The sequence below is a fragment of the Erpetoichthys calabaricus genome, chromosome 4 (genome assembly GCF_900747795.2).
Source record: "Erpetoichthys calabaricus chromosome 4, fErpCal1.3, whole genome shotgun sequence".
In the NCBI taxonomy this organism is placed as follows: domain Eukaryota; kingdom Metazoa; phylum Chordata; class Cladistia; order Polypteriformes; family Polypteridae; genus Erpetoichthys; species Erpetoichthys calabaricus.
In genome coordinates, this window is record NC_041397.2 from 325,601,455 (window position 1) to 325,625,587 (window position 24,133).

At 44.8% G+C, this 24,133-nt stretch overlaps 2 protein-coding genes and 1 long non-coding RNA gene across 4 annotated transcripts in view; 2 read left to right on the forward strand and 1 right to left on the reverse strand.

Moving 5' to 3' along the window:
* The window catches only part of LOC114643553 (protein NLRC5-like), a 5,922,889-nt gene that overhangs the window by 1,146,020 nt on the left and 4,752,736 nt on the right, over positions 1–24,133 (forward strand). The gene's annotated exons all lie outside the window — the stretch shown is intronic.
* The window catches only part of LOC114641980 (NACHT, LRR and PYD domains-containing protein 3-like), a 1,026,505-nt gene that overhangs the window by 936,120 nt on the left and 66,252 nt on the right, over positions 1–24,133 (reverse strand). The gene's annotated exons all lie outside the window — the stretch shown is intronic.
* Positions 15,970–24,030, forward strand: LOC114643562 (uncharacterized). The gene is made up of 3 exons (XR_007934677.1): positions 15,970–16,056; positions 22,203–23,036; positions 23,783–24,030. It is a non-coding gene; the product is annotated as an uncharacterized LOC114643562 (long non-coding RNA).

The window sequence follows — 24,133 nt, forward strand, 5'->3', positions numbered from 1 at the left end:
CATGCCTAGTAGTTCACTGACTGCATTAATTTCCACGTGGAGAGTGTAGAAGATGGTAGGGGAGTGGACAGAACACAATACCAGATGGAGTCATGCTAAAAACGATTTTACAGACACAGCACACTCGACAATGTGTGAAAATGCAACAAGAACAAGCACATATATTTTTCTACCGTGTAACTTAGTGAAGCTGGTGAGACTAATGCAGTGTTGAACACGTACTGTCAAGCCTTTGTGTGTCTGTGTGATTCATCACATGATTGTTTTTCATTGCACACTCACAGCTTTGCCTCACATCGACTTGATGTGATGTTTTATGTGCCAAGCTGATTGAGAAATGTTGCTTTGCTTTTCATGAGCAGCAGCACCCCTCTGGGGGCTTGTTACTTATTTTAAAATGTATGCTGACATTTTAAGTGAAAAATATGCAAATAAAACATTGCGTCCAAAGAAATTATTTTTTTGTGCAGTCAGTCTGTGGTGTTGGGGGTCAAAGCAGTAGAGATGAGCTGATGGGCCATTAGTGAGAACAAAAGCACACAGCGCCATCTGGTGTAGCATTGGCAGTTACAGGACTGGTCTTGGCCCAATTACTCCATAAGTTTGTCTTTTGTTGTTTATTTCCATTCAGCACTCACCATTTTCTTTTACATTTTAACTGCTGTGCTTTAATTTCCAAGTGTGCCTAACCGCCTGCGTTTTGTGATAATCGTCCTTTTTATAACGTCTCTGAGCCACACTGCTGGTCCCAGAAGCCTGCTGCAGCCTCATGTACACCACAAACACAATCCACTGCTGTCCATTTTTTCATTTTCATTCTTGTTTTTGAATGACTGCTGATATCTTCATGAACTTCACGCTCTTCAGCAGTGGAGAGGTGATTGCAGTTCAGTTCTCAGAGGTGTTTCACAATTCCTTCACACTTTACTTTGTTTTCTGCATTGATGTTATGATCCTTACACAGATGTCCAGTTTATTTTAATGTACAGTAATGCACTGGATGAAGATGGCCACCTGACACCAATGCTATGTGTTTCCCAATAGCTTTTAATGTCCATCACTCTACTGATCACCAGTTCCTCCATCTTTCTAGTTGGTCTCTTTTACATATTGTCTTTAGTACAGGATGCCAGATTTAGGTCAAAGAAGCCGGTAGTAGGTGTTCAACTCCACAGATAAACTTATGAGGCTGTTCAGTTTTTGTTAGGCCAAGTCTGACATAGTAGACTCTCCTTCTCCATATTAATGTGCTAGCTTACCTAACTGGAGTAGAAACTGGAAGACTTAAAACTAAAGATGGTGACATTGACTCGCTGACCAAAACAATGTCACGCCATGAAGATAGAAGAGCAGCAATTAAGAAGAAAGGCCATAGAGGGCCATAGCAGACAAGTGGGCTTCAACAGAACCAGATGACCTGAATAGCTTCTTGATGTTGTTGTGGTCATTTACTGTTTCCTTCTCATGCCTCTGCAATATTGAAATAATGAGACCACTCAGAGTTTGTTCTCTGGCCCAGCTGACTGCACCTCAGACTCTTCATGAAGTTTCTTTGCTTCACTTACAGAACAGACGCCCTAAAGTCACCATGCTGTCTCCCCAAATCCTACACAACTGAGCCAAGCTGTTCTTCTTCTCAGATTTCTACACAGTCACTACACTGAATTGAATTACGTTTAATCTTGTGATTAAAGAGGTGACATTGGCAGGAACATCAGAGTCACCTTAGCTTTAACACTTGTGGAAGAAATTAAATTTGGAGATATAGTAAAGAAAAAAAAATCTTATCTTAGAATTAGAACCTCTTACTATTAGAAACCAGGCAGGAGAAGAACTGTTCTGTGTGTCTTTAATATCACTTCATACTGGGGGAGCATCCCTCACAAGCAGTGTATTATAGTAGGGTCAGAATGGTCACAATATTAAGGGTAGAGGTTCATTTATGAACTATTGAATTTACATACAGTGTCAATCAGTGCATACACTTTCTCTGGTTGGTTCGTTGGTTTACACCCAAATGACTTCTATAAAATAAAAGTCTTATTCTATGATATTCTGGTTCTTCTTACACCTTTGAGTTGAGCCTCCACCCTTGAAATAAACTTCACGTATTTGAAATAAACGTACAGCAGGCTTCTTTAAATACGACACAAACACCTCCTTCCTGAGCTAATTGAATATCCAAAGCAATCCTGTTTTGCCAAGTCATTTCATTGCTGACTGAGATGAATATAATTTATCTACTCCAAGTTCTTATTTGGGATTATCCAGAGTACAATAGATTCAAATCTGACTTTAACTTCATCCCCAGCCTTATTCTCATTTGGAATGGCTGGCCGATACAATCTCTATACACACCAGAATAGGAAGGACCAAAGTCAGAAACATCAGAAACAGAATGTATGGAGAGTGAAATTATTGATGCTGCAGGAGACTCAGGTACAATCAGAATATCATGTGCTAACATATCACGAGCACAAAGGCCACCCAATTAAAAGGAAGGGTGGGGCGTAAACCCAGCTGTCCTGTTTGTGAATCTGGACTGCATATCCACCAGATGTCTGACAATGGAATGTCTGGTTTTATGAAATGCAGAGGTAGTAATTGAGTCCAGGATCTCTTTCAGGTAAAGACCCACAAATTATCTCTATAAATCACAGAGCATTTCCAGTAACATTTCCAGCAGAAATACGGGGTTAGCCAAAATGAAGAACCCCATTTCTCAAGGTCATTGTACGAGGTAGAGGCAGGCGAGTGGGTTGGTCGGGTCCATTTATAGGCGATCCCTTTTTAGTTTTAAGTCGGCAACACGCTTTTGTCTGGTGTGCACCGTTGCTCTCGCTGTCGAAGCGTTCTTCAAAAACCACAAATCCATCATCACTATGCCTTCCAAACGCATTTCAGCATTCCTCCTAATGGTGACGTCCCAAATCTCAGAACATTTCTTCAGTGGGTGGCTACATTTAGACAGACTGGTACAACATTGAACAGAAAATCTCCAGGCCATCCTTGGACTGTTTGAATGCCTGAAAACATCCAAGCTGTAAGGGCATCCATTTTGCAGTCTCCTAGATGTTCAGCGCACTTCTGCCTTCAGCATTTCCAACACATCTTTGAGCAGCATTTTGCATGAGGACCTTCATTTCCATCCACACAAAATGATGGTAGTGCAGGAACTCACTGAGAGAGATTGGGAGAGCTGTAGAGAGTTATGCCCCAACATTCTGCAAACCGTTCATCAAGATGCCATCGTCATGTGATATCAGGCACATTTCCATTTCAATGGTTGCGTAAATAAGCAAAACTTTCGCTATTGGGCTGAAACTAACCCTCGTGAACTTCAGCAGAGACCTCTGCACAGTGAGTGTGCTACAGTTTAGTGTCCCTTTGCAGAATTTGGTATTGTAGGCCCTTACTTTTTTGAGGAGGGGGGAGCAACGGTCACCGTCACTTCAGAATGTTACATTGAAATGCTAGTGAACTTTTTGCCACCCCAACTGTAAGAAATGGATGTGGTGGGCTCCTAGTGTCAACAGGATGGAGCAACAGGTCATACGGCCTGCGTGGAGATCTATGCAAGTTTTGTGGGAGATGTTTCCGGGGAAGCTGATCTCCCTGCCTGTTGGGTGGCCATCACATTCGCCTGATCTCACTCCGTGTGATTTCTTCTTGTGGCGCTCTCTCAAGTTGAAGGTATGCACACACCAACCTCAAAACCTTGAAGTCCTCAAGGACTCTATTTGTCACGAAATGGCCGAATGAGTCATGCGAGCGTTCAGAAATCATCTCAAAGAGTGTATTGTTAATGATGGCCATCACCTTGAAGACATCATTTTTAAAACACAGGGAAAAAAAATCTATTTTGCATACCCTTTCTAGTGTCATAATGAAATTTATTTTATCTTGTAGTGTTTTTGTAGAATAAACATTTGAAATGTGGTGTAGCTGCATTTTCCCAAAATTGTCAAAGTTCAGCAGCTCTAACTTAAAAATGGGATTCAACAAAAGCCTGAGACTTTGAAATTATTCCACAGACAAAATATCCATCCATCCATCCATTTTCCAACCCGCTGAATCCGAATACAGGGTCACGGGGGTCTGCTGGAGCCAATCCCAGCCAACACAGGGCACAAGGCAGGAACCAATCCTGGGCAGGGTGCCAACCCACCGCAGGACAGACAAAATATCTTAGTTTTTAAAAGTTTTAGTTAAAATTTAAAGTAAAGCAGTTCATTCACACAAAAACGAAAATTAAAATAGCAAAAAAAGGAAAAAATTCTTGTTAAGAAATGTTCTGTTCAAAGCTTAAATCTTGTTACATTTCAGATCGTTACTAATTACTTAACTTTCCTGAATCATTTCTAAACGACAACGTTTCTGAACCATTTCTAGACGACATTCAGAAAATTTGTATGCTTATCCCATTTCTGAGTTGAAGATGGGTCTTTTAAGTCCCTGTGCACTGGGACCTGCTCTAAACACATCTGACTCAGTTATCACACACAGTATCTCAGTTATAGCAAGAAAGTTCTATCTCTTACTAACTTATAGGGGGAAAAGACTTTTGAAAGAAAATGATATTCTATTCAAATTAAGCAAACATTAATACGAGTTTAACTCAAACCTTTAACTTTCTAAGTTTGGCTCTTACAGTGGTACTTCTTTTTGGCTCACCCTGTATTACCATGGATTTGATAACACACATAAGAGATTCCTGGAGAGATCACCAAGCGACCGTGCAGAGAAGACTGTAATGTTTAGGGCCATAGTCCTGTGTACTTGTAGTCTTCATAAGGGGAATTCCTAGATAAAGATGTACTCATCCAGTACAAACAAATATAAGGACATATAGGAGTGATGTCTTGCTTAAAGGCTAAACGATTGAGGGCAGGGCAAGAACGGGATCTAGGTTTGCAAGAAGAATCAACTGTGAAATATTAGAATAAAATTTCTTACAAGTGGATATGTTGTAAGGCAAATCATGAGCAGTATAAGCAGACTTTGCCAAGGAACATGCATAACAAGATTCTGTCTGATGTTGGGTAACATTATAGTTCATTAATGCCTGTCCAGTATTATCAGTCTATGTTCTTGAGAGAATAGCCTGAATCAGGCTGCATTTTACTGCTGTTATAAAAACACAGACCAGACATCATAAAAAGGTTTGGGGCAGCCACCCGTATAATATCCCTGGCTGCAAGAGGTTTTTAAATTGGCAGAGATGCTCACAATACTGAGTCCAAAACAAAACTGATTCCTTGGTAATAAAATAGCGGCTTCAAAGGCCCATATAGGAAGTGACGTCATTGAAGGGGATGGACATGGAAGTGACATCATCGAAGGGGCCGGACCAGGAAGTGACGTCATTGAATGGCCCAGACCTGAAAGTGACGTCATCTGAACTGGAAGTGATGTCTTCTGAGGTACTGGAACCTGGCAGGATTTCTCTGGAAAGGTCTGCAGGGAACTGAGAAAGACAGTCAGTGCACCCTACTGCCCCATGGTCGGATGTGATATTACCATTACTTAAGCCCTTTAGTTGCCTCCTACTCGCATGTGTGTGACAAGGACCCCCCCTTAGCCCAGACTCATCGGGTCGGGCGACCTGCACCGAGAGGTCGTGAGCACGAGAGGGGGCATCAGCATTGGTATGGATAGAGCCCTTACGATGAATGAGCGAAAACTTGTGAGGTTGTAGGTCAAGAAACCACCTAGTGACCAGTGGATTCGACTCTTTGTGAAGAGCCATCTATTGTAAAGGAGCATGATCCGATACTAGAATGAACTGTCGGCCCAAGAGATAGTACCTCAACTGCGTAATCGCCCATTTAATTGCCAGGGTTTCCCTTTCCACCGCCACATACCTGGTCTCTCGATCCAGCAGTTTCCGGCTCAGGTACATGATGGGGTGTTCAACACCATCGACACTTTGGCTCAGCACGGCACCGAGGCCTGTGTCTGAAGCGTTCGTCTGGAGAATGAAAGGGAGAGAAAAATTAGGAGCTATTAATACAGGTGCTGAAATAAGAGCTTGTTTTAAGTCACGGAACACAGCTTTCGTCTTGTCAGTCCATACCACATTATTAGGAGCTCTTTTCTTCATCAAATCAGTCAAGGGCGCCGCTCTCTCAAAAAAACGAGGTACAAACTGGAGGTAGTACCCCGCTAATCCAAGAAATGCTTGGACTTGCTGCTTGGTTCGCGGACCATTTTAAAATGGCATCTATTTTTGAACACTGTGGCTTCACAGTGCCCCGACCCACCAGGTAACCCAAATATTTAGCTTCTTTCAGTCCAAAGAAACATTTATTTGGATTGATTCATAGCCCGGCTTCTCCTAGTGTCCGCAACACCACTCTGACCTGCTGCACGTGTTCCTTCCATGTGCTGGAATAGATGACGACATCATCCTGATAGGCAGCACTATACGCATTATGGGGTTGGAGCACTTTGTCCACCAGACTCTGGAAAGTCGCAGGAGCCCCGTGTAACCCAAATGGAAGGACACGATACTGCCAGTGTCCGCTAGGAGTGCTAAATGCCGTCTTCACCTTTGCGGAATCCGTTAAAGGAATCTGCCAGTACCCCTTTGTCATGTCAAGAATCTTGCTTGGCCTAGCCGAGGAGGTCGTCCACACGAGGCATGGGATAAGCATCAAATTGGGAGACTTGGTTAAGCCGACGGAAGTCATTGCAAAACCTCCAACTGCCGTCAGGCTTACTAACCAAGACGATTGGACTGGACCAGGGACTAAAACTTTCCTCTACCACTCCTAGTTCCAGTATTCGCTTGATTTCCAGCTCCACTTCTACTTTCTTTGCCTCCGGGAGTCTATAGGGGTGCTCTCAGGCGATAACTCCAGGCTCAGTCACTATGACATGCGCAATCAGAGAGGTCCTTCTGGGCTTCTCACTCACCACCTCTGGAACAGACAGGATAGCTGACTCCAGCTCCCGTCTCTGTCTGAAAGTTAATTCCTCACCGAAATTAAGGGTGTCTATTAGAGCAAAGAATGAGAGTGGCTGAGCGGAGGAGGGATCGGGATCCCTTTCCTTCCATGGCTTCAGCAAGTTCACATGATAAATCAACTCACTTGGTTGATGATTGGGGTGTTTCACCAAATAGTTGACAAGCCCTTTCCGCTCCTTAATTTCATAAGGGCCTTGCCAATGGGTGAGTAATTTGGAATGGGAGGTGGGAACCAACACCATGACATGATCCCCCGGATAGAATTCTTGGAGCGTCGTGCCACGGTCATAATAATGGGCCTGTGCTGCTTGCGCCTCTTCCATATGACCTTTTAGAATAGGCCGAATTTTTCCAAATCTATCGTGTAATTATGCGATTTATCCCAATATATTTGTAGAGGGAAGAGCCTCTCCTTCCCAACCTTCTTTCAAAATATCAAATATACCCCGGCATTGTCGACCGTATAATAATTCAAAAGGTGAGAACCCCGTAGAGGCTTATGGGACTTCCCGGTATGTAAACAGAACGAGCAGGAGGAGTTGGTCCCAATTCCTCCCATCCCCGCTGACAACCTTGCGAAGCATCTGCTTGAGAGCTTGGTTAAACCCCTCTACTAGACAGAGGTTTGCAGAGGCATGAAATAATAAACTTCAGCATCAGGCCGTCTAGTGGCTTCTTTTGCCCAATAGTTAGCGGGCACGTTTCTTTCACTTACAGGGTCTTTTTTCCCTGTGTGAGCTTGACACTTAATCACTGCTACACAAGCAGGTTGTAATGCTGGTTAGGCTTTCCTGTACTAGTTCTGAACCCTCTCATTTTCCACAATGATCCATGACAGTGACATACTCCAAAAGAAGAGCACGAGTCACTATAGATGGTAACCTCCATTCCCTCATGTAACTGATATGCTTGTGCCAATGCAAAGACTTCTGCAGCTTGCGCTGACCAGCTAGGAGGGAGCTTGGCTCCTTCCAGTAGTGTCCAATCCTGCACAACAGCATAACTTATAGTAGGAGTGCAATTCTCCAATCGCAACAAACATCCATCCACAAACACCACACACCCAAAGTCCAGAGGATCCCCTTCTAAGTCAGGCCTGGGTTCTATCAGCTTTTGAATAAGCCAGGCATGTGATCAGACTGCAGGTGGCACTGCTGACTCCACATCTGTAGTCTTGTGTGATGTTCTGGTTACTGCAGAGGAGAGCAGCACAAGTACGACATGGGACTGATGCCTTGTAGGCCCACTCATGAAGGTCTTACTTCTGTGGTGCTGTTGGTGAGATGTGTCAGGGCTGACTCAGGCTATTTCTGCTTTCTTTTTTCATTCTTATCTCCTAAATTTGACTCATAACTAATGTTGTTATCCTGCTTATCAATTAAATTCTCTGATTCAGAGTGTGTAGTCTGGATTTACGACAGGCAGTATACCAATGTAGCTGTCATTAAGGAAAACTACCTCAAAGAAGGTGATGGTACCAAATAATTACAGCATCTTTGGGACAAAACAAGAAAACTGGGACCCCTGTGTTGTGAATCCAATGTGAGCTCCAGCTGAAAGTCTTTACCTGGTGGTACCGGGCAGTTGTGTTTGTGGCTGAATGAAATTGTTGGCCCACTCTGAATACGTTTTCTGTACTTTTGCACTCCTGTGGCTTTCAATGTGGGAGTGAATGGGGCACGATATCTATGTATTATATAGTGCCTTACATATCTATCTATCTATCTATCTATCTATCTATCTATCTATCTATCTATCTATCTATCTATCTATCTATCTATCTATCTATCTATCTATCTATCTATCTCTCTACCTGTGTTGCTGCCGCTGTGCATGCTGGGTGGTTGTTTCGAGTGTGTGTGAGTGGAACAGATGGTGGACGCTGTGAGGTGAGTGTGGTGATTTCTTTTCTTCTGATATTCTACTTTCTTATTTCTATCTTTCTTTGGTGTAAACAGATAAACTTGTTTTGAACTGAGTGGCTTAGGCCACGGCAGCTGCAATGGCTGCGAATCTTGAGCGTCTATGCCGCCGCCATTGGGGTTAAACTTATATCAGAGGAGTTTGTCCCATTGGTGGAGGGGGTGTTGGCAGTCGGCGAGGTGGTTGGCTGTAAGAATATCAAGTCGGCTTCACGAATGAGCGGGTCTATCATTGTGTTTTTGAGCTCTATTGATTTAGTTCCCATAGTGGTTGAGAAGGGGGTTGTTATTAATGGCTCTTTTGTACAGGTTTCTCCTTTAGCCGTCCCGTCCCGTAGAGTGATAATTTTGAATGTGCCGCCCTTTCTGAAGAATGATACGATAGCAAAAGAGTTGGAGTGGCATGGACGATTGGTTTCGAAAATTCATTATATTCCATTAGGTTATAAATCGCCGGATTTAAAACATGTCTTGTCATTCAGGAGACAAGTTTATATGGTTTTAAATAGAATGGACGATGAATTAAATGTGGCAATGAAGTTTAAAGTAGACGGGTTCGATTACGTAATTTTCGTCACTTCTAATAAAATGAAATGTTTTGGGTGTGGGAGTGAAGCACATTTAATTAAACAGTGTCCTGAGAGACAACACGGGAACATGAAAACTGGCCATGCAGATACAGAAAAAGAGGGGCAGGAAGTAGAAGATTGTCCAGTAGTGGCTGATGGCGCAGAGGCGCTTGTGGAGGTGCAGGGTGTTAAGAATGGAAATGCCACTAGATCTGAGGGGCTAGAGGATCAGGTGCCTCCCAGAGATGAGCCGAATGAAGGCGGTAGTGAGACTGTAGGTCAAACAACAGCAGCAGCTGAAAGTGTGTGGGGAGACATAGACATGGACGAGGGAGGCAGCAACGAGCCTGAGGAAAAAGGTGAATTTAAACGTCCTGCTCAAAATAGGCAAGGAGAAAAAGAAGATAGGGTACGAAAGAAAATTGGTTTAAGTCAGAACTTGGGGGTGATTGGAGAGGATCCCGCCTATGGTCCTTGTCAGGAGGATTTTCCTGTCTTCGTGGAGACAACCGATGACGGTTCAACCGTGGGGAGTGTCGGGGAAGAGAACGATGACGGTAATATCTCCGATGGGTCTGCTGCCTCTGAGCCTGCAGAGTTAAAAGCCAGGGGGGGTTACAGCGCTCAGAGTGTGAAGGAGTTTTTGGTGAGCTTTGGGTGGACGTGGACGAATTTTTCCCAGACATTGATCTCTTTCCATCATCTATCCACGGGTTGTGGCGGGACAAAGCAGCCTCTGCGATGTTTGACGTTAAAGAGCTCGTGAGGCTCAAGAATTTAACCAGCAAACTGAGGAAACAGTCCAATTTAAACACCACCTAATGGCTAAGCCCCCTGTTAAATCCACTCCACAGTATTTGTGGTGGTCCCTGTGTTTCATTGTGTGTTTATCTATATATTCAGGTACCATGGCAAGTGTACACATAGGAACCCTAAATATTAACGGGGGGAGAAGTCCAGATAAGAGGGTCGCACTTTTTGATTTTATCAGACAAAAAGATTTGAATGTCACCTTTCTACAAGAAACCAACATTGATGAGCAAAATCAGTGGAAGTGGAGCAGGGATTGGAAAGGGGACATTTTTTTTAGTAATGGGACAAATGTTAGTGCTGGAGTGGTCGTTTTATTTCTTGGAGAGCTTCAAGTAGAAGTCTGCAGGACTGATGAGCTGGTGAAAGGGAGAGTGAAACTTCAAGGCAGTGTCGTCACTTTCATTAACGTGTACGCCCCGAATGAGGGTGAGGAGAGGCTCCAGTTCTTTAACAGTTTAGGAGATCTTTTATCTAAATGTGAACCTGAGGAAGTGGTGGTGTTAGGAGGGGATTTTAATTGTATACTTGACACAAGGATGGACAGAAACAATGTTCTGGAACCGCACCCTCACTCAGCACAAGCTTTAGGTAAAATAATTAAAGAGTTTGGGCTGGAAGATGTGTGGAGGGCTAAAGATAGGGCCTGGCGGCAATACACGTGGGGGAGGACGAGTGGAAACACGATCTCAATGGCGAGACTCGATCATTTTTACAGTTTTAAGCACCTGTTAGGGTTATTTAAAGTGTGCTCTATTGTGCCTACTGGCTTCTCCGATCACAGTCTGGTGTGTTGTTCACTTCTTTTTAACGTGTACAGACCCCGTAGTCCGTACTGGCATTTTAATACGCTCCTCCTCAAAGATCAGAACTTTAAAGAGTTATTTGTTCATTTCTGGGGAGGCTGGAAGGCTATGAAGAAGGAGTTCACCAGCTTACAACAGTGGTGGGAGGTTGGGAAGAGTCACATCTGGGCTTTGCGTCAGCAGTATACCAGAAATGTCACCCAAGTATTGTGGTCAGAAATGGCAGCTTTGGAAAATCAAATAGCTGAGCTTCAACAACAACTAGAGGAGGGTCCAAATGAGCAGCTGCAGGCGAGCCTGACTACTGCTAAACTGGGGTTGGCCCACCTGCTTGAGACCAGGGCTCAGGGGGCTTTAGTGAGGGCCCGCTTTCAGCGGTTGACTGAGATGGATGCACCAACACAATACTTTTTTGGTTTAGAGAAAAAAAACTGGCAGAGTAAAATCTTACATTGTATAAGAACACCTGATGGCAGAGAGACACAAGAGCCCAGTGAGATAAGGCAGGAGGTCCGCGAATTTTATGAACTTCTGTTTGCTGCAGATGGAGATGGTGGCAGTGAAGACCAACAGTCCTTTTTGCAGGACTTACCACAGCTTCCCAATGCAGACGTGGCAGATCTAAATAGTGAGGTGACCTTTGCAGAACTCACCACAGCCCTGGGACAGCTGAATACAGGGAAGGTCCTGGGAATTGATGGCATTTCAGTGGAGTTTTATAAAGAGTTCTGGGATGTCATTGGCCTGGACTTGTTGGAAGTGTTTCGGTGGAGTTTTAAAACTGGTTTGTTACCTCAAAGCTGCCGTAGAGCTGTGATCACGCTGCTGCCGAAGAAGGGAGACTTGTGTCTCATTAAGAACTGGTGGCCAGTGTCTCTCTTATGTGAAGATTATAAAGTTCTCTCCAAAACCTTAGCTAATGGTTCAAGTTTTGGGGAGACTGGTGCATCCTGATCAGAATTACTGCGTGGCTGGCAGGTCCATTTTTAATAACATTTTTTTAATTCGGGACATTCTAGCTGCTGCAAAACTGTTTGGTTTTCAGACTTGTTTTATTTTTCTTGACCAGGAAAAAGCTTTTGATAGGGTCAGTCGCTCATTTTTATAGAATACCATGAAGGCTTTTGGTTTTGGGGAGTCTTTTATTAATTATATTCGATTACTTTATAGTGACATTTCTGGTATAATCAAGGTCAATGGTGGTTTGTGCGCACCTTTCAGTGTCAGAAGAGGAGTCAGACAGGGCTGCTCTTTGTCCGGTATGTTATATGCTCTGGTGCTGGAGCCTTTCCTGGTGCACCTGAGGAAAGTGCTGACTGGTCTCTCCATCCCCAACTGCAACATGGACCCTGTGAAAGTCACTGCTTATGCAGATGATCTTGCAGTAATCATCACAGGCCAGAAGGATTTGGACAAACTTACAAACTGTCTGCGAAATTACAGTAAAGCGTCATCTGCAAAAATGAATTGGAATAAAAGCAGTGCAGTGCTGGTTGGGAACTGGACAGGATGTAGTCCTCCTCGACTGGAAGGGGGTCTGCAGTGGACCACTGGGGGCTTCATGTACTTGGGAGTCCATCTCGGTGATGACCCCTACATCCAAAGCAACTGGGAGGGTCTGTTGGACAAGGTTACAGCTCGGCTCGCTAAGTGGAAGTGGATACTCCCTCAGTTATCTTATAGAGGACGGATGCTGGTGATTAATAACCTGGTGACCTCCAGCCTGTGGCACAAATGTATTTGTCTGCAACCTCCACCTTTGCTTGTTCAACAGATACATGTAGCGATTATTGATTTTTTTTGGAATGGTACCCTTTGGATACAGAAGGACATTTTATTCTTGCCATTGGATGAAGGCGGACAAGGACTTATTGACATTACCAGCAGGATTGCTGCTTTCCACCTTCAGACCATTCAGAAACTGCTGTACCCTGTTGAGCAGAGCCAGTGGATGAACTTGGCTGTACTTTTCTTTAAACAGGCCAGGCATATGGGACTTGGTAAAAGTTTACTGCTGTGCCATTTTGATAATATCAGGACTTTACATGTGCCAAATTTTTATAAAAGCCTTCTAGCAGTGTGGCAACTACTGTTGATCAAAAAGGACTGTGATGACCTCAACCCATTTTGGGTTGTTGAAGAACTGCTGCTGTATAATCCTGATGTTGGCACTGCTACAGGACTTTCTGAAAATTTTATTAATCTTTTCATAATACATACAATAACCACAATAAAGAACACCATTGACTGGGAAAATTACACTTGGAAAAGTGCACAAGTGGTAGCAGAGGAGACAGGAGTGCACTCAGTACACTCAATGGAGAAGTTTCTGTGTCAGATACAATCATCCCTGGACAGGGAATCCATGACACTCCTGCACAGAATGTTCACCTCACGACTGAAGCCAACTGATGAGATGCCTTTTCCAACGCTTACTGTATCTCTGGCTGCTGAACTGAGGAATGGAGAGACCAATGTTGTTTTAGCCTTACGTTCTCTTGAGGCGTTATCTCTGCCTACGGTGCCAGGGAAGCAGCTCTATAGGATGTGCATGAAGGTGAACAACCTGGAACAGCTGAGGACCCGAAGACACAACACACCTTGGAGAGACCAGCTTGGAGCCACTCAAGGACTGAACCCCGCCTGGAGGTCATTGTACAAGCCACCATTGGCCAGTAGGGTGGGAGACCTGCAGTGGAGGTTGGTGCATGGGATACTAGCGGTGAACTCCTTCTTATCAATTATATGTCCGGGGGTTTCTGATTGCTGTCCTTTTTGTGGTCTGAGGGAAACTGTTTATCATGCTTTTATGTACTGTGAGAGACTCCAGACCTTCTTTACTGTAATAGAAAGAATAGTAGAACGGCTGGGGGTCCCGTATAATAGCACGGTGTTTGTGTTTGGGGTGGAGAATTACACGACAAACCAGAGAAAATATGAACTTAATTAATTTTATTATTGGGCAAGCAAAACTGTCAATATGGAAAACACGTAAAAACAAAATTACTGGGAGTGGGACTGAAAATGTTATTGTCTTTTTTAGAAAAGTGTGTGAAAGTAGAATATTAGTGGATTTTAATTTTTATAAGTCTACAAATAATTTAGCACAGTTTAAGGAATTGTGGTGTGTGAATAATGTACTTTGTAAATGTGATGAGAATAATTAACAATTTGTGCTCTGAGTTTGGTGTTTTTACTTATAAAATGGGATGATAATAATACTAAGGATAAGTGGGATTGGAGGGTGGAAACAATGGGAGGGCTTATATAAACATATTGTTTATTACAAGAAAAATATGAATATGTAATAACTTGAAATGAGATATTCATCATTAGAAATGTATGCACATGTTTTGTGTAGCCTTAGGATTGAGTTTGGTTTACTGTTGCGATTTATTTCTGTGTTTATTCAATAAAGTTTGGTTTTAAAAATCATATGATATAGTGCCTTTCACATCTATCTATCTATCTATCTATTGTGATATTTGCCCGGACACCACCAGTCGAAGACCACATCTTTATACAAAACTTGTTTATTTTTCTCAGTTCTCCAACACAACAACACAGTCTCCTGGGTCTTTCTCTCACTGTCCCTGGGCCTCCTTCTCTCTCTCCAGGAGCTTCGTCCTGCTCCTACTCCCGACTCCAGCTCTCTGATAGGAGGGAGGCGGCCCCATTTATCCTCACCCAGATGAGCTCCAGGTGCTCTACTGTACCTGACGTCACGTCCTGGTGTGGCGGAAACGTCAGGAGAGCACCTGGAAGCACTCCGGGTGACTCTAGAAGGATCGTCCTCCATGGGTGTGGCAGAAGTAAATAAGTCCCAGGGCGCCCCCTGGTGGTGGATACGGGCCTCAACGGACTTGAGCCTCTTGATAGTCCAGTTCACTTCCTGTGGCCTCAGGTGTCCATCACAATCCCCAGCACTTTCTATTAGTTTCTGATTTCAGTTGTCCCCCCTTGTGACCCTTAGTGACAAAGTGACATTTGCTCAGCCCCTCTCTAACATCACTTTTCTGCTCCTGATGTCCACGTGCACCTCTGTTGGTGTCCTGCATATCAGACTTGTGATGTGACCCCATTGTCGTGTATTCTACCCTCACAACTCGAGTCTCGCTTTTTCTTAGAGAAATTGTCACTTGATTGATGACAATGGTGTCACCCTTTATTACAATGCTGGTACCTTGAACAGGGGACATGTCCTCATTTGAATGTTCAAGTGTCTGCAGAAATCGACCTTAACCAGCATATCCTAATGTGACATCGAGGACACACAAATGACGAGGGTCCTAAACACGGGGACATCTGCAGTAGACGCCAATACTCTTTAATGTCACACACATCATTGTCATTGTCACAGAGTGACATTTTTAGGATTTATTTAGTAACATGTGTTATGTTTTATTGTTTACTCTGAAGATGTCATTGAGAGAATCGCGTTGGCCCTCAGACTGTGAGGTTTATGTGGTCGGACCTCAAGAAGCAGGACCTTCAAACAGGCTGCCATGGGGGACTTCACTTGTGTCTTCAGAGCTGAAAGGATTTGGTTGTGATTTAGGACTGAGCTATGAAGAGACGATTGTTTGGTTTTCTGTCACATTCTCTCATATTCTGTCTGTTTATTATGGGATGTGTTGTTGTTCTTTTGATTTGTTTCCTGATCTTCACAGGTGAGTTAATCCTGGTGGTCCGGACTGCTGAATTCCTGATGATTCTCGTCCTTTTCTGAGCCACTGACGTGTTCTTCTTGTGATCTTCTGCAATGCTAGCAGGTCACTCTGCCATTTTACTCTGAATGGGCAGCTCAGGTCAGAGGAGAGCTGGGAGTGGACAGCAGTGGTCAACATTAATGGGGGTCACTTCACAGTCAACTCAGACCACCTCTGTGCTCAGGGGACTGGACTTTGGGATGCTGAGTGTCCATTCAGAGCTCGTCCACTGGCTTTATTACAAATTAGGAGAGAAATAAGAAAACTGAGGTGACCAGCAGTGAGGCCTTTAGTGGTCTGAGGTCAGCGGCACCGGTCAGCATGTGACGTGTGAGTGTCAGAAGTGTCACATGTCAGTCCTGTCCACCCTGTCCATTATGTCACTGATCACACAGTCAGTCCAGTCTTAGTCACAATAGACAGACAGAGGGTCCTCATCGTCTAAGTGGTCTGACATCAGGAGAGCCCACCATGACAGACACTCGAGTGTCACGCTCTCCGATGTCCCGCAGTGACCAGCGTGTCTAACAGGAATCTATGGATGGGGTCCTGCAAATCAGTCAAAGCCCCTCCATGTGCTGAGTCCTCAGTTAGAGACACAAATCCAAGGTGGTCCCTCCGCTGTCATCAGCTTTGACAAGTCTGTCTGGACCCTCGAGTGCAGGACACTGTGAGCCTCATGTCCTTCACATTCCTGTCCAGTGTCCACATGTCACTTTGAGTGACTTGTCACCAGTCAGTGTGGCAGGAAGGCAGAAGACTCTGTCAAGTATATAGCGCCTTACGTTTTAAGGACAGCGGTGGTCTCAGGGTCAAAATGCAATTCAGTAAAGACGACGCGGTCTTTGAGCCCTTGTGCTGTGTGTCCTTCTGTCTGTCTGTCTGTCCTCACTCATCTCTCTTCTTCTCCACAGGTTGAAGTCTTGTGGTCTCACCTCGGCCTGCTGCTCAGCTCTCTCCTCGGTCCTCTCGTCTCCAAATTCACGGCTGACATATCTGGTGCTGAACTTCAACAACCTGGGAGATTCAGGGGCTCATCAGCTGAGTGAGGGGCTCAGGAGTGACAACTGTAAATTAGAGAAACTGCGGTGAGTAAAGAGGGGGAGGGGTGGGGGGTGTGAATGTGTTATTGATTGGCGGGCTGATCACATGATATAGTGCCTTTCACATTTATCTATCTATCTATCTATCTATCTCTGTCCATTTGGCTCTCAATTGGTGTGTTCTGCGGTGGCCGTGTCTGTGGTTTCGGCCGTCGACGGCTGGTGCGTGTTATGAGTATCTCTCTCTCTTTTCCTTGTTTGTTTTTAGTTTTACGAATATGGAGTGGCCGCTATGGCAGAGTCTAAAGCTATACGAGATGGCTTATCTCCACACAGAATTTCTAACCTTTCCAGAAGGCACGCTGTAAGGTTGCTTGTTGATCCGGTGGTCTCGGTGGAGGCCTGCGTTATGGAGTGTCAGTGGGGTGGTGGGGTGTAAGAATGTCTGGTCGGCCTCACGTATGAATAAAGCGGTGGTGATTTTCCTGGACGATGAAGCGCTGGTTCCCCGACTGGTCGAGCAGGGTGTTGTACTTAATGGCGCGCTGATCTCGGTGTTGCCGCTGTCGACTCCTGCTCGTAAGGTTATTATTTCTAATGTGCCTCCATTCTTGAGTAATGAAATCTTGCAGCGTGAACTGCGCAGGTATGGTGAAGTGATGTCTCCCATTAGCATGATTCCACTGGGCTGCAGATCCCCTGATTTAAAGCATGTCGTGTCTTTTCGGCGACAGCTTTATATGATTTTAAATAACGTGAATGATGAACTTAACATGGCCTTAAAGTTCTGAGTGGAGGGTGTGGATTACGTGGTGTTTGTGAGTTCGGAATCGATGAAATGTTTCAATTGTGGTAGAGCAGGCCATAAAGCGATTGACTGTAAAAGAGAGAATGTTTATTTAAGTGATGAAGAAAGCAGAGAGAGTGAGTCAGAGACTGAAGAGGAGGAGGAGTTTGAAGAAGATGAGCTGACTGATAGTGAGAGTGAATTAGATGAGAAGGAAATTGAAGAGCAAATGGAGCCTGCAGACAAAGATAATGCTGCACTAGACTCTAAACAAGAGCATGACAATAATAATGAAGGTGTGCTGGCCGAGGCTGGTGATACACCTGTCGATGAGCCCAGTGTCCCTGGTGAAGGAGCCTCCGTCCTTAAAGAAGGGCGCACAGCTGAGACTGAGGAGGCCTCCACTGGTCAGGCTGCAGAGGTCTGCAGTAATAAGAATGTCCCCCTGTTCCAGAATGAAGGGAGCTGTAATGATACAGCAGGAGATGATCATCTCCAAGTGGTGCAACACTGCTCACCAATAATGAGACAACCTCAGATATGGCCATTGTTGATATTAATGGGGGCAATCTTGAGTTGGGCCTGGGCACTAAACAAATAGCAAGCAGCAGCAGCAGTAAGGAAACAAAAGTTACAAAGAGAGCAGGAGTGAGTGAGGCAGCCATGATGGATGTGAGTGTGGAGTCGAGTGGGTGTAAGGAGACATCACAAATAACCACTAGGAAAAGAAAAGAAGCAGTGGAGTCCACCACGGGCGCTGAGAAGATTTTAATGTCAGATAATCTGTCAAAAAAAACAAATTGTGTCAGTTAACAAGAGGGATATTGCAGATAGTGGTGAAGGTGTGGAGGGTGAAGGAGAGAATGAGACTGACATTTCCGGTAACACCTTCTCAGTGTTTGGTTTGTAGCCTAAAGGAGGATACAGTACGAAGAGCATCAGGAAGTTCTTGATATATTTAGAGGGAAAGAGGGGTGTTCAAGTACAGGACTATTTTCCGGACCTTGATCTCTATTTGAGCTCAGCAAAAAACAAAGCGCAATGCAGCTAATTTAGGGCTGGACCAAAAGGAGAGCACCAGGTTAAAAAACGTAATGAGCAGAGTGCGCAAGATTCTTCACAATAAGTCCTGATGGATGGTCAAATCAAGAAAGTGAATCTCTTTGTTTTCGGGTGTGTTTTTTGTTTCTTTTGTGGTGTAAATATGGCTGAGTTACATGTAGGGACCCTAAATGTGAATGGCTGTCGAGGCAATTTGAAGAGGAACTTGGTGTGTGATTTTTTAAGACAAAAGCACTTAGATGTGGGGTTCCTACAAGAGACCCACTCAGATCTGGAAAGTCAGGCCGCCTGGGTGCAGGACTGGGGAGGGACGGGCTTTTTCAGCCATGGCACCAGTGTGAGTGCGGGGGTGGCAGAGCTGATTAGTAAAAATCACAAAGGTGACTGAGGTTATGGCTGGCAGACTGTTAGTTGTGCAGGCAGAGGATGGCCCCCACTCGTTGGTTTTTATTAATGTTTATGCCCCAAATAACGGCACTGCCAGGGTGGATTTTTTTTAATTATTACGGGTGATTTTGGATGAATTTACTAATAATGAGATCGTCGTGCTGGGGGTGGATTTTAATTGTACAGAGGACTGGGTTTTGGATAGAAATGGGGCCGAGCCGCACTTGGGGTCAGTCAGTATACTTAAGGAAATCGTCGAGGCCTACGACTTAGTGAATGTGTGGCGCTCTCACTTTCCAGCTGACAAACAGTTCACGTGGCTCAAAGGGAGCAAAGGGCACCTCTCGATGGCCCGTTTGGATCGCTTTTACAGTCCAAAATGCCACCTCAATTTATTAACTAACACTCTCATCACTCCTGTCGCTTTTTCCGATCACTCTCTGGTTTCTGTTACATTTCTCCTCCCATCTCTACAAAAATATAAATCTTACTGGCATTTCAACACTACTGCGGTGGGTTGGCACCCTGCCCGGGATTGGTTCCTGCCTTGTGCCCTGTGTTGGCTGGGATTGGCTCCAGAAGACCCCCGTGACCCTGTGTTCGGATTCAGCGGGTTGGAAAATGGATGGATGGATTTCAACACCACTCTACTTCAGGACAGTCACATTGTGAAATGTTTTAATTTCTTTTGGGAACAGTGGAGATCCAACAAGCTGTGTTTTGGATCCCTGAGACAGTGGTGGGATGTGTCCAAGGTGCAGATTCGACAGTTTTGTCAGCAATACACTGAACACGTCACCAAGGCCTGCATTTTAAAAATGAAGACACTCGAAGAGAAGATCACGGAGATACATAAGACTCTGTTAAATGGCTACTCTGAGGATCTGCTGCACACCCTGAGCACAAAGAAAACAACACTATGGGATTTATTGGAGTTTCGAGCTCACGGAGCTTTAATACGTTCTCGCTTTCAACAACTTAACCATCTAGATGCACCTACAAAATTTTTCTTTGCTTTGGGGAGAAAAAGGAGGCCCAAGGTAAAGTTATTTATGTTCTCCAAACAGATACTAGAGAAGAGCTGAGAGAGCCTGAGGACATCCGGGACTTTGCTGTGTCTTTTTACGAGACTTTGTTTACAGAGGAACCTCTGAGTCTCTCTTCTTCAGCCACGTTGCTCAGAGGACTGCCTCACATTTCTGACTATTACTCAATGTATACTACATCAAAGTTTTCCATTTTTCAAATTTAAAAAACACCATCATGACACCCTGGACTGAAACATTAAATGTAAAAACAGAGGTCAGGCCAGCATGGAGAGAATTTTATAAACCCCCTAATAATAAGAGAGCAGGCGATTTACAATGGAGAGTCATACACGGGGTCATTGCAACAAATGTGTTTCTAAATAAACTTCAGAGTGAGGTGAACGATAAATGGGCCTTCTGTGAGGAGAAAGAGACTGTTTATCATTTATTTTTATATTGTACGAGACTGCAAACTCTGTTGGTGTATTTTCAGAAAATATGTGAAAAATTTACTGTTACACTTGATGTTCAAACATTTATTTGGGGCATGAAATATAACAAAACATCAAAATCAAAATTTCAACTTTTAAATTATTTACTTGGGTAAGCAAAGTTAGTCATTTTAAAAAGCCGTAATAATAAACAGTGTGGTACATTACCAGATGAGGTACTGTTTATTTTCAAATTTTATGTAATTTCAAGAATCAAGCTAGAATTTACATATTATAAAACAATGTGTAATATCGAAGAATTTGAAAAAGTGTGGGGAGTGAAGGGGGTGCTGTGCTCTACTGGGGGGGGGGGGGGGGGGGCAACGAAAAATAAATTTGGAATAATGAAGAAAAGCGGGTGTGAAATTGTAATGTTAAATGTTAGAAGGATTAGCTGGAGTACTGAATACTAAATACTGACGTGTGTACTTAATGTGTGGGGACTGGGAGTAGTGGGGGAGTAATGACAGTGTTATTGGGATTGATGTGTTCATGTCTGCTGTTTATAGTGCAAAATAAAGTTTATATTAAAAATAAAAATATCTATCTTGACAGTCCAGTTCACTTCTTGTGACCTCAAGTGTCCATCACAATCCCCATCACTTTGTGTTAGTATATGATTTCAGTTGTCCCACCTTCTGACCCTTAGTGACAAAGTGACATTTGCTCAGCCCCTCCCTGATGTCACTTTTCTGCTCCTGATGTCCACGTGCTCCTCTGTTGGTGTCCTGCACATCAGACTTGTGACGTGACCCCATTGTCGTGTATTCTACCCTCACAGCTCGAATCTCGCCTGTTTCTTAGACAAATCGTCACTTGATTGATGACAATGGTGTCACCCTTTATTACAACGCTGGCACCTTGAACAGGGGACATGTCCTCATTTGAATGTTCAAAGTGTCTGCAGACATCGGCCTTAACCAGCGTATTCTAATGTGACATCGAGAACACACAAATGACGGGGGTCCTAAACACGGGGACAGCTGCAGTGGATGCCAATGCTCTTTAATGTCACACACGTCATTGTCATTGTCACAGAGTGACGTTTTTAGGATTTATTTAGTGACGTGTGTTATGTTTTATTGTTTGCTCTGAAGAAGTCATTGAGAGAATCGCGTTGGCCCTCAGACTGTGAGGTTTATGTGGTCGGACCTCGAGAAGCAGGACCCCTCAAACAGGCTGCCACGGGGGCTTCACTTGTGTCTTCAGAACAAAAAGGATTTGCTTGTGATTTAGAACTGAGGTATGAAGAGACGATTGTTTGGTTTCCTTTCACATTCTCTCATATTCTGTCTGTTTATTATGGGATGTGTTGTTGTTCTTTTGATTTGTTTCCTGATCTTCACAGGTGAGTTAATGCTGATGGTCCGGACTGCTGAATTCCTGATGATTCTCATCCTTTTCTGAGCAGGTCACTCTGCCATTTTGCTCTGAATGGGCAGCTCAGGTCAGAAGAGAGCTGGGAGTGGACGGCAGTGGTCAGTAGTAATGGGGGTCACTTCACAGTCCACTCAGACCACCTCTGTGCCTAGGGGACTGGACTTTGGGATGCTGAGTGTCCATTCAGAGCTCGTCCACTGGCTTTATTACAAATTAGGAGAGAAAAAAGAAAACTGAGGTGACCAGCAGTGAGGCCTTTAGTGGACTGAGGTCAGCTGGTCAGTGGCACCGGTCAGCATGTGATGTGGGAGTGTCAGAAGTGTCACATGTCAGTCCTGCCCACCCTGTCCATTATGTCACTGATCACACAGTCAGTCCAGTCTTTGTCACAATAGACAGACAGAGGGACCTCATCGGCTAAGTGGTCTGACATCAGGAGAGCCCACCATGACAGACACTCGAGTGTCACGCTCTCCGATGTCCAGCAGTGACCGGCGTGTCTAACAGGAATCTGTGGATGGGGTCCTGCAAATCAGTCAAAGCCCCTCCATGTGCTGAGTCCTCAGTTACAGACACAAATCCAAGGTGGTCCCTCCGCTGTCATCGGCTTTGACAAGTCTGTCTGGACCCTCGAGTGCAGGACACTGTCAGCCTCATGTCCTTCACATTCCTGTCCAGTGTCCACATGTCACTTTGAGTGACTTGTCACCAGTCAGTGTGGCAGGAAGGCAGAAGACACTGTCAGGTATATAGCGCCTTACCTTATAAGGACAGCGGTGGTCTCAGGGTCAAAGTGCATTTCAGTGAAGACGGCGCAGTCATTGAGTCCTTGTGCTGTGTGTCCTTCTGTCTGTCTGTCTGTCTGTCTGTCCTCACTCATCTCTCTTCTTCTCCACAGGTTGAGGTCGTGTGGTCTCACCTCGGCCTGCTGCTCAGCTCTCCTCTTGGTCCTCTCGTCTGCAAACTCACGGCTGACTGAACTGAGTCTGAGCAACAACAAGCTGGGAGATTCAGGGGCTCGTCAGCTGAGTGAGGGGCTCAGGAGTGACAACTGTAAATTAGTGACACTGTGGTGAGTAAAGAGGGGGAGGGGTGGGGGGTGTGAATGTGTTATTGATGGACGGGCTGATCACATGACAGCACATGGAGTGACCAGAGTGACCGTGACAAGTGGAGCTGACTGAGGTGACAGACAGGAAGGACAACAAAGGAGAGAAAGACAGAGGAAGACGAGGAGGAGGAGGAGTGTGAGATGGACAAGAAGAAGAAATGGACAGCAGCTGAGTGTCCAGCCAGAGACAGGGGGACAAGGACACGGGGGGATCAGGACAGCAGACAGTGTGGACAGGAGGAGAGGGGGACATGACAGTCTGGGGGCTGAAGGTCATTTGGAAAAAACAAGAAAGAGCAGAGCAGCAGACGGGGGGATCAGTGGACAAGAGGAAGAAACAAGATGGAGACGAAATGAGAGAAAACATGATAGTGAGGAGAAGAAGAAGAAGAAGAGAAAATGAAGAGAGACGGAGCACTAGAGAGATAGACAGGAATTGACCACAGGGGGACAGAGGGGACAACAGCACGTCAACTGGACAGACCACCTTCTTTATGAAATGTGACACGACCAGCAGGCGTTCAGAGGATGTTGACCAACCGGTGAGTGGACTGAGGGACTGACAGGCCGACACCCACGTCATGTGACTTGGATGAGCACAGACACAGAGGAATTCTGGGTGACATCAGGGGGCATGTCAGTGTGACAGTCCAGTGTGTGTGTGGCGCCCCCTGCTGTTTGTAATTCACACTTGTGTCTCCTCACAGGCTGAAGGACAACGGGATCAGTGAGAGTGAGAAGAGGATCCTGAGGTCACTACAGGAGGAGCTGAGGAGGTCTGGACGTCAGCTGACTATCTACACATGAGAAGACCAGCAGTGGTGATCAGACAGACCCCTGTTAGTGACGAAGCCCCCCGTCCACTCTCCCCTAAATTCTCCTCTCAGCTCTGCTCCTCATTTAATAAACTCTCCGTGTCCCCTCAGCTTGTGTTCTCCTCCTTTAACGTCATTGTTATTTTTTAACACGTTGAGACCCTCTGGGTGACAAAACTCAAGTGGACTCTGACCTACAGACCCCCCGAGAGTTTCACCACTAGAGGCAGAAAAGCAGTGGGA